This window comes from Pristiophorus japonicus, chromosome 8 (assembly GCF_044704955.1).
Source record: "Pristiophorus japonicus isolate sPriJap1 chromosome 8, sPriJap1.hap1, whole genome shotgun sequence".
Classification (NCBI taxonomy): Eukaryota; Metazoa; Chordata; class Chondrichthyes; family Pristiophoridae; genus Pristiophorus; species Pristiophorus japonicus.
Genome location: NC_091984.1, coordinates 117,390,443 through 117,402,944, shown reverse-complemented (window position 1 = coordinate 117,402,944; position 12,502 = coordinate 117,390,443). Strand labels below are relative to the sequence as shown.

Below are 12,502 nucleotides of genomic sequence, written 5' to 3'. Positions count from 1 at the left end.
CTTCAGTCCCACGCTCCTGATCTTTGTGCGGAGGGGAGCGGGCAGGTCAGAGGGCCTCCTCGTAGGACTGCTCCTGGACCTGGCCAAGGTGGCCATTAACAGATCCAGGGAGCGGGCGGTCGAGGGGGTCATTCAACCCGAGTGCCTGTGTCTCTTCCACTGCTACATTCACGCCAGGGTGTCCCTGGAGATGGAGCATGCAGTGTCCACCGGTATGCTCGCGGCCTTTCGCGAGAGATGGGCATTGGAGGGACTGGAGTGCATCATTACAGCAGGGAACAAAATTGTAATTTGATTTAAGGTTCCCTTAAAGTTTATTTAATTAATTTGTGGTTCTAGTGCCCTTACCCAAGGGGGCATTTGGCTTAAAGCCATAATTTAAAATAATTGTAGAGCTGTTGAGTAGTGGCTTAGCAAGACTCAATAAAACACCAGCCAGTTGGGCTCAGGGGATCCACAATGAGGCATGTGGTTGTGAGCCTGGTGGATGAACTGGTAATGTGTAGTGTGATTGTTAAACCTTTGCTAATAAACCAACTAGTTCTTAATAGTGTTGCTATGAAATCTTAAGCATAGACCCCATGAAACAAATACATTACAGTTATTGCCTCAGTGAACCGTCATTTTTTCTCCAAATACACCAACCTACACATTTCCTCCTCTCTGCATCTTCACTGTTGAAATCAAGATTCACCACACCTTTCCTTTACTCAGTAAATCTTTCCCAGATACTCAACATTTTCTGCTTTTACTTTAATAGTCATTGTATATTACAAATTCCTGGTGAATTTGAGAAATGAGACTGAGTTGGAAGGTCTGACTGATCTGAAGAGTAGTGGCTGCACTAGAAGCAATGCACTGAGCTTCCTGCCTGCTGCCATATCCGCCCATCGCACTGCCCCTGGCCCACACAAAGGATGCGGCTTTTGTCAGCTTGTGCTTGCTGTGGACCGGCGCCACTAAAATTATTTGTTTTGCAACCCAGCTCTCTGGAGGATAATAATTACCGAAAGCAAAACCAAGCAGCTAAAGTAATTGCAACACTTGAATCGTTCGTGGGAAACAAACCCTTCAGTATTTTCAGAGCAGGAAGGTGGCGGTCCCTTTAAAGTCCGGTTTCTCTCCCTCTCGTCCGGTGCAGAGAAGCCTTGTGTTTGACAGCTCTGGCCGTCCCAGGATGATCGGCAGCTCCGGCCCCGGGGATGATTGACAGCGGCGTTCTGAGCACGAGCACAGAGCCCGGGAAACGTTACAGCGAACCATGGAATGCGCGTGCAAGGAGGCGCGCGCCCGTGCAGCGAGAGGAGGACGCGGGCGGGCGGGCGCGCTGCTGGCACTTACTCACCTGTCACAGCCTACGATGATGGAAGACCTGTCATTTAAGCGTTTGCCTCTTCATTTTATTATAAGCGAATCTTACCCATTTACAGAAAATTCCATTGCAACGTTTCTGTGTGAAAATGCTAAAGTGCTTTAAATTTAGAGTTGCTGATTTGTTTCAAAATGCATTTTAGTGAGATTATTGACAGGTGGAACCAGACCCATCTCAGCCCACAACCTCCACCGTCCCTCTCCCCAGGTATTAAGGGCTAAAACACTGAAACGACTGGGAGAGTGATTCCAGCAAAGGAAAACATTACATGTTGCACTATTATGTATTTACTATTTAAAATTGAAATAGAGTTGCATAATATATATATATGTACTTAAGGAGGTGGCCTTGGAAATAGCGGATGCATTGACAGTCATTTTCCAACATTCCATTGACTCTGGATCAGTTCCTATGGAGTGGAGGGTAGCCAATGTAACCCCACTTTTTAAAAAAGGAGGGAGAGAGAAAACAGGGAATTATAGACCGGTCAGCCTGACCTCAGTAGTGGGTAAAATGATGGAATCAATTATTAAGGATGTCATAGCAGTGCATCTGGAAAATGGTGACATGATAGGTCCAAGTCAGCATGGATTTGTGAAAGGGAAATCATGCTTGACAAATCTTCTGGAATTTTTTGAGGATGTTTCCAGTAAAGTGGACAAAGGAGAACCAGTTGATGTAGTATATTTGGACTTTCAGAAGGCTTTCGACAAGGTCCCACACAAGAGATTAATGTGCAAAGTTAAAGCACATGGGATTGGGGGTAGTGTGCTGACGTGGATTGAGAACTGGTTGTCAGACAGGAAGCAAAGAGTAGGAGTAAACGGGTACTTTTCAGAATGGCAGGCAGTGACTAGTGGGGTGCCGCAAGGTTCTGTGCTGGGGCCCCAGCTGTTTACATTGTACATTAATGATTTAGGCGAGGGGATTAAATGCAGTATCTCCAAATTTGCGGATGACACTAAGTTGGGTGGCAGTGTGAGCTGCGAGGAGGATGCTATTAGGCTGCAGAGTGACTTGGATAGGTTAGGTGAGTGGGCAAATGCATGGCAGATGAAGTATAATGTGGATAAATGTGAGGTTATCCACTTTGGTGGTAAAAACAGAGAGACAGACTATTATCTGAATGGTGACAGATTAGGAAAAGGGAAGGTGCAACGAGACCTGGGTGTCATGGTACATCAGTCATTGAAGGTTAGCATGCAGGTACAGCAGGCGGTTAAGAAAGCAAATGGCATGTTGGCCTTCATAGTGAGGGGATTTGAATACAGGGGCAGGGAGGTGTTGCTACAGTTGTACAGGGCCTTGGTGAGGCCACACCTGGAGTATTGTGTACAGTTTTGGTCTCCTAACTTGAGGAAGGACATTCTTGCTATTGAGGGAGTGCAGCGAAGATTCACCAGACTGATTCCCGGGATGGCGGGACTGACCTATCAAGAAAGACTGGATCAACTGGGCTTGTATTCACTGGAGTTCAGAAGAATGAGAGGGGACCTCATAGAAACGTTTAAAATTCTGACGGGTTTAGACAGGTTAGATGCAGGAAGAATGTTCCCAATGTTGGGGAAGTCCAGAACCAGGGGTCACAGTCTGAGGATAAGGGGTAAGCCATTTAGGACCGAGATGAGGAGAAACTTCTTCACCCAGAGAGTGGTGAACCTGTGGAATTCTCTACCACAGAAAGTAGTTGAGGCCAATTCACTAAATATATTCAAAAGGCAGTTAGATGAAGTCCTTACTACTCGGGGGATCAAGGGTTATGGCGAGAAAGCAGGAAGGGGGTACTGAAGTTTCATGTTCAGCCATGAACTCATTGAATGGCGGTGCAGGCTAGAAGGGCTGAATGGCCTGCTCCTGCACCTATTTTCTATGTTTCTATGTTTCTATGTACAGAAGCAAAATACTGCTGATGCTGGAACTCTGAAATAAAAACAGAAAATGTTGGAAATGGTGGGTCAGACAGCATCTGTGGAGAGAGAAACAGAGTTAAGGTTTCAGGTCGATGACCTTTCATCAGAACTGGAAAAAATTAAGAAATATAACAGGCTTTAAGCCACTGCGGAAGCAGGGGAAAGGGGGAGAGGAGGAAAGAGCAAAAGGGAGGGAGAGAGTCAGGAGAAATGATGACTGATCCTTCCTATATTAACACTGCATCCTCCAGGTAACAGAGGTGGACGCAATAAAGTGAAATGAAGCATATGTGACAACAATTGAAATACTCACAAACAATAACAGTTTCAGGTCTCAGTATAAACATCTACCATTCATTGAATCCAGGCAATGATGAATGCTTATTTTAGCCCTATACATTTGTGTATTTGGATGCTGTGTCAGCTGCGGCTCAGTGAGTAGCACTCCCGCCTCTGAGTCAGAAGATTGTGAGTTCAAGCTCCACTCCAGGAAATTGAGCACAAAAAACCTAAGTTGACACTCCAGTGCAGTGCTGAAGGAGTGCTGCACTGTCGGAGATGCTGTCTTTCGGATGAGGCGTTAAACCGAGACCCTGCCTGCCCTCCAAAGTGACGTAAAAGATCCCATGGCACTATTTCGAAGAAGAGCAGAGGAGTTCTCCCCAGTATCCTGGCTCATATTCATCCCTCAATCAACATAACAAAAAAACAGATTACCTGGTCATTATCACATTGCTGTTTGTGGGAGCTTGCTGTGTGCAAATTGGCTGCCACATTTCCCACATTACAACATTGACTACACTCCAAAAAGTAAAAATTGGCTGTAAAGCGCTTTGAGAAATCCAAGTCTTTCTTTCCTTTCAGGCTGCGTGCAAATATTAGCAATTTGTCCCAATCGTGTTGCCACTTGTGTGTGTGTTGGAGGGTCGAAAAAGGTGGAGACTATTGTGGGTTGTTCTCGATAGTCCGTAAATCTGAGTTTGGTTTGGTCCAAGTTTTTCCTGCAGGTGAGTCCATTTAAAGGTTTGACCACAAAAACCCTACTCCCCTCTTTGGCCAAAACAGTGCCAGGAAGCCACTTGGGACCTTGTCCATAGTTCAACACAAATACAGGATCATTTATCTCAATTTCGCGTGACACATTTGCACGATCATGATATGTATTCTGTTGAAGCCTCCTGCTCTCTACCTGTCGTGTAGATCAGGGTAGACTAACGAGAGCCTTGTCTTAAGTGCCCTTTAAATGAGCAGTTCAACAGGAGGGACCCCAGTGAGTAATTGGGGTCTTGTGCGGGAACTGAGCAGGACTCGGGATAAGCGAATCTGCAGTGAGCCTTCAGTTACCCTTTTCAAGCTCTGCTTGATTGTTTGAACTGCTCGTTTTGCCTGACCGTTGGACGCTGGTTTGAACAGGGCAGATGTGACATGTTTGATCCCATTGCGGGTCATGAATTTCTTGAACTCGGCACTGGTAAACCACGGCCCATTGTCACTTACAAGGACATCAGGCAGGCCTTACGTGGCAAACATGGCCCGTAGGCTTTCAATGGTGGCAGCGGATGTGCTTGCCAACATTATCACACAATCAATCCATTTTGAGTACGCATCTACAACCACTAAGAACATTTTTCCCAAGAATGGGCCTGCATAGTCAACATCGACCCTGGACCACGGTTTGGAGGGTCAGGACCATAAACTTAGTGGTGCCTCCCTGGGTGCATTGCTTAACTGTGAACATGTATTACGTTTGTGCACGCAGGACTCTAAGTCTGCATCGATACCGGGCAACCACACGTGGGATCTGGCTATCGCTTTCATCATTACGATGCCTGGGTGGGTGCTGTGGGGATCACTAATGAAAGTGCCCCTGCCCTTTTTTGGCAACACTTCCCGATTTCCCCAAAGGAGGCAGTCTGCCTGTATAGACATTTCAACTTTGCGCCTCTGGTACGGCTTTATTTTTTCCTGCATCTCTAACGGGACACAAGAGCAGCTCCCGTGGAGCACGCAGTTTTTTTACTAAGGACAGTAAGGGGCCCTGGCTCGTCCAAGTTCTAATCTGTCGGGCGGTAACAGGTGATTGCTCACTCTCGAATGCTTCCATTGCCATGACTAAATCTGCAGGCTGTGCCATCTCCACCCCTGTGGTAGGCAATCGGAGCCTGCTGAGGGCATCAGCACAGTTTTCTGTGCCTGGCCTGTGGCATATGGCGTAGTTGTATGCGGACAACGTGAGCGCCCATCTCTGAATGCAGGTCGATGCATTCGTATTTATCCCCTTGCTTTCAGAAAAGAAGGATATAAGCAGCTTATGGTCGGTTTCCAATTCAAATTTGAGCCCGAACAGATATTGATGCATTTTCTTTACCCGGTAAACAGACGCTAACGCTTCTTTTTTGATCATACTTTAGGCCTGCTCGGCCTTAGGCAGACTTCTGGATGCATAAGCAACTGATTGCAATTTCCCAAATTCATTATCTTGTTGCAATACACACCCGACCCTGTACGACGACGCATCACATGCTAGTACCAAACACTTACATGGATCGTACAACACAAGCAATTTGTTTTGAACATAACAGCTTCCTAGCTTTCTCAAAGGCATTTTCTTGGCTTTTACCCCATATCCATTCATCTCTACGCAGTAAAGCGTGCAGGGGTTCTAACAATGTGCTAAGACCCGGTGAGAAGTTACCAAAATAGTTCAAGAGTCCTAGAAATGACCGCAGCTCCGTCACGTTTTGTGGTCTCAGTGAGTTCTTGATTGCCTCTGTCTTCAAATCAGTGGGCCTGATGCAGTCCGCCGCAATTCTTTTCCCCAGGAACTCCACTTCAGGCGCCAGGAAAACGCACTTCGAGCGTTTTAGCTTGAGCCCCACATGATTAAGCCAACTAAGAACCTCCTTCAGGTTCTGCAGGTGCTCGACAGTGTCCTGACCTGTAACCAAGCTGTCGTCCTGGAAGACCACGGTGTGCAGGACCAACTTCAGCAAGCTTTCCATGTTCCTCTGGAATATCGCCGCGGCCAATCGAATCCCAAATGGGCATCTGTTGTAAATGAAGAGACGTTTGTGCGTGGCGATGCAGGTGAGGCCTTTCGATGATTCCTCCAGCTCCTGCATCATGTAGGCCGAGGTCAAGTCCAGCTTTGAGAACATTTTCCCTCCCACCAGCGTAGCAAATAGGTCACCTGCCTTTGGTAGTGGGTATTGATCCCGCAGTGAGAAATGATTGATAGTTACTTAGTAATCACCACAGATTCTGACAGTGCCATCTCTCTTCAGGACTGGAACAATCGGACTGGCCCACTCATTGAATTCGATCGGCGAAATGATGCCCTCTCATTGCAGCCTGTCCAGCTCAATCTCCACCCTCTCTCTCATGATGTAAGGTACCGCTCTCGCCTTGTGATGGATGGGTCGCGCCCCCGGAATCAAATGGATCTGTACTTTTGCTCCTTGGAACTTTCCGATGCTGGTTCGAACAGTGAGGGGAACTTGTTTAGGACCTGGGCACATGAGGTGTTGTCGATGGACGAAAGCGCTCGGACGTCGTCCCAATTCCAGCGTATCTTTCCCAGCCAGCTCCTGCCGAACAGCGTGGGGCCATCACCCGGTACCACCCAGAGTGGTAACTCGTGCACTGCTCCATCGTATTAGACCTTTACGGTAGCATTGCCGATTATGGGAATCAGTTCCTTTGTGAACGTTCTCAGTTTAGTATGAATGGGAGTCAGGATTGGCCTTGAGGCCTTGCTGCACCACAATTTATCGAAAATCTTTTTGCTCATTATGGACTGGGTTGCGCCCATGTCCAGCTCCATGGACACTGGGAGTCCATTTAATTCAACCTTCAGCATTATCGGGGGACACTTTGTGGTAAATGTGTGCACCCCATATACCTCTGCCTCCTCAGTCTGAGGCTCTGGTTCATCTTGATCCACCGTGGATCTGTCCTCCTCTGCAACATGATGGTTTGCAGGATTAGCAGGGTTTGCAGCTTGCCTGCACATACGTTGGAGGTGTCCCATTTTTCCATAGCCCTTGCAAAAGTATCCTTTGAAGCGGCATGAATGGAAACGATGATCACCCCCGCAGCGTCAACAAGGTGTTAATGGCTGTGTATTCACCACCCTTGATGGTGGACTCTGAGTCATCTGCGGATGTGCAGCTGCAGGCGTGTAAGTCGTATGCTGAGAAATTTGTTTGGTATTGTCACTGGTGGCGATAAATGCCTGGGCTATCGCTATGGCTTTACTCAAGGTTGGGGTCGCTACAGTCAAAAGTTTGCGAAGTATTACTTCATGGCCAATGCCATGTACAGAGAAGTCCCTGAGCATGTGCTCCAAGTGTCCTTCAAATTCGCAATGTCCTGCAAGGCGTCTTAGCTCGGCGACGTAGCTTGCCACTTCCTGGCCTTCAGATCTCTTGTACGTGTAGAACCGATACCTCGCCATCAGAACGCTTTCCTTCGGGTTTAGATGCTCCTGGACCAGTGTGCACAACTCATCGTACGACTTGTCTGTGAATTTCGCAGGAGTGAGCAGATTTTTCATGAGGCCATACGTTGATGCCCCACAAACGGTGAGGAGGGTCACCCTTCGTTTGGCAGCATTCGCTTCTCCTTCCAGCTCGTTAGCCACAAAGTATTGGTCGAGTCACTCCACGAAGGTTTCCCAATCATCTCCCTCTGAAAATTTCACCAGGATGCCCACGGTTCTCTGCATTATTGCGGTGGGGTTCGTCATTTGTATCTCGTCGCCAGTTGTTATGTCTTGAATAAAGAGTCAGAGTAGATACTGTAAACTCAAAGTAAGGTGTGACCGTAGTCCTTTATTACCGATCTCATAGTGCTTCTCCAGCCTGTGAGGGCTCCTTGTATACATCTATGCTGACTTGGACGGATTCTGTCACTGCTTTCCAAATGCGCTGCTATTACATCTTTAATAATTGATTCCAACATTTTCCCCACTACCCATGTCAAGTTATTCGGTCTATTTTTCTCTCTCCCTCCTTTTTTAAAAAGTGGGGTTACATTAGCTACCCTCAAATCCATGGAACTGATCCAGAGTCTATAGAATGCTGGAAAATGACCACCAATGCATCCACTATTTCCAGAGCCACTTCCTTAAGTACTCTGGGATGCAAACTATCAGGTCCTGGGGATTTATCGGCCTTCAATTTCCCTAACACAATTTTCTGACTATTAAGGATTTCCTTCAGTTCCTCCTTCTCGCCAGACCCTCGGTCCCTAGTATTTCCAGAAGGTTATTTGTGTCTTCCTTAGTGGAGAAAGAACCAAAGTATTTGTTCAATTGGTCTGCCATTTCTTTGTTCCTCATTATAAATTCACCTGACTGCAAGGGATCTACATTTGTCTTCACTAATCTTTTTCTTTTTACATTTCTATAGAAGCTTTTGCAGTCAGTTTTTATGTTCCCTGCAAGCTTACCCTCATACTCTATTTTCCCCCTCCTAATTAAACCCTTAGTTCTCCTCTGCTGAATTCTAAATTTCTACAACTAGTGGTCCACCCACAACTGCCAGCTTTCCACCGGTGCCCAATGTGACAATGACCCCACACTGTGCCAGCTATAATACCTTTAATGGTGCTCAGGTGTCTCCTGGCAAAAGAAGGTGCCGAGACCTACCGTGCCCATTCGTGTCAGTGTTTTAAATTTCTTCTGGCGGTGAAGTGTTGTGCACTAACAGTCAAAACACGCTAGGTGCGCCTTATTTTTGGCGGAGGGCAATTTCGGGCCCCTTATCTCTGTGAATAGCCCAGACCATTATATAAGCAGAAACTCTTTAGTGGCAATGAGATATTGCATGAAGAAGGAAAGATACAAGATAATTGAATATTGTCTTAAATTTGGGGATTTTGCTTCTTGCTGCAAGAACCTCCCCTTGAGCCCAATGGAAGAGGTTGCTCATGGATAATTGCTGGAAAGGCCTCATTGGTGCTTCTTTCTCTACAGATGCAGGAAACATGACAGGAATTGTAAAGCAGATTATTTAATATCTGTGACTCTTGGCTTGCCGAGAATATGTCTGTTTTCTATCACACTGCTCCTTTGCTAACTAGTGTTGCCAACTCGACGATTAAATCACTTCGATGGTTGAATAAAAGTTGGGTTTTAACCACACTTGTTGATTCTCATTTCGGATTGAGGGAGATAGGCTGTAGAAGAAGGAAAGGTAATGAATGTGGAAACACAATGCAGAATATCCATTAGAACAGGCCGGATTCCAGTTCGAGTCCCTCACTCATCCTTTGTCATTTGGCAGATTTTGGGAGAGACGTTTTTGAAGTTATTCCCACAGATTTATTGAAACGATCTAAATGAAGTATCCTCAGTGTGCTTGCTGATTTATGTTGTAGCATTGTAGTAGTATTATTATTAGGGAGTCCCTCGTGTCGAGGATGACCTACTTCCATATCAAAAAGGGATGAGTTCACAGGTGTTTCCCGAACTACTCCTGAAGGGTGGAAGGTGCCTGTGCGTGAATTTTTTTAACATGGATTGGCCGTTGCACACCAGTCACCACATGGGCTTGAAAGAGAAAGGTCTTGGTCCACTGGTAAGGGTTAACCAAGACGACTGGAGACTAAGCTCTGCTGCACGGGCCTAGTGCGCACACATATCGCAGTGTGGGCTGGCCCTGGGCCCCGACCCTGTTGTCGTTATACGCTGCACCGTTCCTGGGCCTCTGCCTCACTGCTGGGCTCATCGACTCCGACACAGTCGCTCCAGAGCCACGACCCAACTGCTCCTCAACTCCGACCTTGCCGCTCCTCAACTCTGTTACTCCTGGGCCATGACCCCGCGACTCCTCGGCTCATGCTGCTCCCTGCAGGGGCTGGCTCCTGCTCTTATAGCTCTGACCTGAGGCTGGTGTTCTCTCCCAGGTCAGAGGGTGCCACGCTGTCCAAGGCCACTCCAGCTCTATTTATAGACTAAAATATGTTGGCAATAAACACCATGGAACAGATTAAACTGTCAGAAATTAATATCTCAAATAATGAATTGTAGCTTACAGCTGCCCATAAAAATAATGCAATGGCTACATCACTAATACAGGTCAGGGGCATTGTACTTTCTATTGCAGATACTTATTTAATTCTGGCCAATATTTATCCCTCAACTAAAGTCACTGAAAAAGATTATCTGGCCATTAACACATTGAGGTTTGTGGAATCTTGCTGTGCATAAATTAGCTGCCACATTTCCTACATTGCAAGTGATGACATTCCAAAAATACTTTGCTGTAAAGCACTTTGAGACGTCCTGAGATCATGAAAGGTGCTATATAAATGCACATTTTTTCTTTCTAATCAACTTCACCGCTGGAATTAGTCTAAAAATACACAGAATGTAATTTAAGCACCCAATGCTGGAAAGACAGTGTGAGAATGTGTAGGTTCACTGTATGTTCACTGTGACAAATCCGTTCACTTCAATTCACATCTGAAACACAGCAACGTAAATTCATGTGTTCTTCAAATACTTTTTGCGGAATAACTCCAGCACGATTGGTAAAGAAACGTTTTATTCTTTATTGCATATATAGTTTAAAGACTAATGTGCATTGAATTGTATTTTAAACTGAAGCAAAAGCCTCTGTAGAGCAATAAAAAGGCAGCAGATGTTTATTGCTGTATGGCAGTGATGTTGGAGCTATTTTGTTTAACTCTGCACAGGAGATGGAGCATGAGGCACATTTATTACTTTTATTTATGGACAATTGTGGATACACAGCTGTGCATAAAATAGTAAATCAACTTGGGAAAGTAGTTTTGTCAAATGTCTTGTTATTATGGGTTGCATGCTGTAGTGATAATATGTGCGGGGTAAATGAGCTTTCAACCACATCCGCAGCATAACTAAGACCGCTTATTTCCACCTCCGTAACATTGTCCGTCTCTGCTGCTGAAATCCTCATCCATGCCTTTGTTACCTCTAGACTTGACTATTCCAACGCACTCCTGGCTGGCCTCCCACTTTCTACCCTACGTAAACTTGAGGTGTTCCAAAACTCGGCTGCCCATGCCCTAACTCACACCAAGTCCCGCTCACCCATCACCCCTGTGCTCGCTGGCCTACATCGACTCCCGGTTAAGCAACGCCTCGATTTCAAAATTCTCATCCTTGTTTTCAAATTCTTCCATGTCCTCACCCCTTCCCATCTCTGTAATCTCCTTCAGCCCCAAAACCCCCCGGGATATCTGCGCTCCTCTAATGCTGCCCTCTTAAGCTTCCCTGATTATAATCGCTCAACCATTGGTGGCTGTGTATTCTGTTGCCTAGGCCCTAAGCTCTGTAATTTCCTGCCTAATTCTCTCTTCCTCTCTTTCCTCCTTAAAGACGCTCCTTAAAACCTACCTCTTTGACCACGCTTTTGGTCATCTGGCGTGCCTTGATGACCCTGAGATGCTGAATGCCCACAGCGCTTGGTCTGCCCTCCAGGCCTCCATAACCAGTGCCTGTGAAGAGACACTTGGTTACTCAACCAGAAAACACCAGGACTGGTTTGATGAAAATGATCAGGAGATTCAAGAACTAATAGATCGTAAGCGCAGAGCATTTCTGAGCCTCAACCAACAACGCAACTCAGGAGCTTCAAAGCAACATTACAGACGGCTCAAGGCTGAGGTCCAACAAAAAACCCGGGACCTAAAGAACAGGTGGTGGATGGAAAAAGCGCAGGAGATACAACATCTGGCCGACAGCCACGATATGCGAGGATTCTTCATTGCAGTCAAGGCCACCTATGGTCCAAACTCCCAAGGGCCCACCCCATTCCTGGCGAAGAACAGAGAAACATTCATCAAGGACACCAAGGCTGTCAGGGCCTGCTGGAAGGAGCACTTTGAAGATCTCCTCAATCGAGATTCTGCCTTTGACTCGAGTGTTCTCAACTCCATCCCGCAGCATGTGACCCGCCACCACCTCAGTGAAACCCCAACGCTGAATGAGGTAGGCAAAGCCATAAAACAGCTCAAGAATAACAAGGCTACGGATGCGGATGGAATTCCTGCTGAGGCGCGAAAGTATGGCGGAGAGGCGCTGTTCGCGCGGATACATGACCTCATCTCTCTCATTTGGAGGGAGGAGAGCATGCCGGGAGATCTGAGATGCAGTGATCGTGACCATCTTTAAAAGGGGACAAGTCTGACTGCGGCAACTACAGGGGAATCTCCCTGCTTTCAGCCACTGGGA

At 46.6% G+C, this 12,502-nt stretch overlaps 1 protein-coding gene across 4 annotated transcripts in view; it reads right to left on the bottom strand.

The window, feature by feature from the left end:
- LOC139268154 (eIF-2-alpha kinase GCN2-like) overlaps positions 1-12,502 on the bottom strand; it is a 126,567-nt gene that overhangs the window by 98,810 nt on the left and 15,255 nt on the right. For 3 of the 4 annotated variants that reach the window (XM_070886193.1, XM_070886196.1, XM_070886197.1), the window contains exon 1: positions 1,069-1,132. The exons of the other annotated variant lie outside the window; for it this stretch is intronic. The gene's annotated coding sequence lies outside the window, so the exon portion shown is untranslated. Of the gene's footprint in view, positions 1-1,068; positions 1,133-12,502 lie in introns of those variants that run through there. 4 annotated transcript variants of the gene reach the window in all.